This window comes from Mastomys coucha, chromosome X, assembly GCF_008632895.1.
Source record: "Mastomys coucha isolate ucsf_1 chromosome X, UCSF_Mcou_1, whole genome shotgun sequence".
Taxonomy (NCBI): Eukaryota; Metazoa; Chordata; class Mammalia; order Rodentia; family Muridae; genus Mastomys; species Mastomys coucha.
In genome coordinates this window covers 69,837,155-69,839,016 of record NC_045030.1, presented here as the reverse complement: position 1 = coordinate 69,839,016, position 1,862 = coordinate 69,837,155, and positions in this window count along the sequence as shown.

The following is a 1,862-nucleotide window of genomic DNA, read 5'->3' as shown; positions in this document are numbered from 1 at the left end:
CATGTAAATAAAGAAAATATCTAAAAAAAACAAAACAAAACAAAACAAAACAAAAAAATGTTTTGGTAACTTGGTCATATCGTTCTCAGAAGCTATTAGTTCTTAAACACCCCAGTTCTAGGTAGAGTATATTTCCTTATAAGTTTTTGACTAAGGAGATCCAGAATCTTTCCAATCAATGCAGTTTATTGTTGTTAGTCTTTGTTATATATCAGAATTAGATAGTAAAACCTTATTGCTGAAGACACAACATATGCAAGATATAGGACATCTTGAGAAATCAAGATGGAACTGAGCTATGTGACTTGCCAACTAGCAATCATAGTGCTAGAAGGTGTTAAGAAATCTGCAGATAGAGGATGGATTACATAGAGACAAATCATTAACAGTCTTATCCAGCAAACTTTGAAGCATATGTTCTCACTTTTGAAATAGCAGTACAACTGTCAGAGGTATGGACATCACTTTATGACTGAATTTGAGATCTAATACACTTCCTTCTTTAAACCTATAGTTTATAATCAAAATAATTTTTAAATGTAATAAAAAATGATATGGCTGTATAGGTAACAGGTCCTCTGGGAAAACATATTTCCAATGTTTCACTAAATGGACATGTAACCAGAGTGTCTCCTAATATTTATATTTACACTTATAGTTTAGTGTTAATGTGAACCTGAATCTAGAAAATTTTTTTTCATTTGAGAATCATATTTAATGCATAGACTTGTAACAATTAAAAATGCTAAGAATAAGTGATTGATCAGCATTTAGTCTTAAAATAGACATCAATAAAATTCCATCTAAGACCCAGGAGGCATCATAGGAGAGAAGCCAAAAAGATTGTAAGAGTCATAGGAAAGAGAAGAGCCTTATATAACACTGTCTTCCGGATGTGGCATAGCCATCACATTCACCAGCATATAGGAGATGTGGTTACTTATAGAAGATCCACACCCAAATAAAGACATGGTGTAAGAATAGGAATATTTGGGAAGAAATGAGTCAGTAAGAGCAGAATAGAAAGATTTGGGCAATAGAATGATGAATATTATTTCAATACAGTCTATAGATGTATATAATTGTCAAAATAAAAATAATGTGAAATTAAATTTAAAAATGAATAGCAAATACATTTCAGTTTTGTTATTGGGATTCTTTTTTATACCTAAAATGTTACCACTTTTCCAAGACAGCACAAGTTATTTGCTTATTTCTCTACATCCTTTCTCTCAGCAGTTACATTTTCTTATTTGATACTTAAGAAACCCATCATGATTAGTAGAAAATCTGTCATCTATCTTTTCTGTATAATACAGCCACCACTACATTTTCAGGTCAACACGCCCTTATCAAATGGCTCACTTGAGAAAATTCAGCAAATGAAAGAGATCATTGGTCCACTAATCAGAAGGCACACTGCACCAAAGAGATGAGACAGTTGTAAGAAAATGTCTGGCTTGTATGCTTTGCATATTCATTGATCATAAACTAAAACAAGACTTATTTTCAGGCTTTTCTCTGTGTAACTCTAAGGAAGCTTTCTAACACAAAATTAGATTGACTTCAGAGACATCATACAATTCAATATATTAATCTATTTGTTTTTTTTCTAAGATGCTAACTCTACTCATTATAAATCCCAAACTATAGTAAATATTTTTGTTTTAAGGGAAATTTTGGAACCAATTCCACTGGCTGGTGATGTGCAATCTATATTTACCCATCTTTGTTGCCATAAATCTAACTGTGAAAGTAGAAGTAACAAAATCAGCTCTTGTACTGCATATTATCCTTGTATCAAATATAAAATATTATTATACATTATTATTATTATTATTATTATTATTATTATTATTATT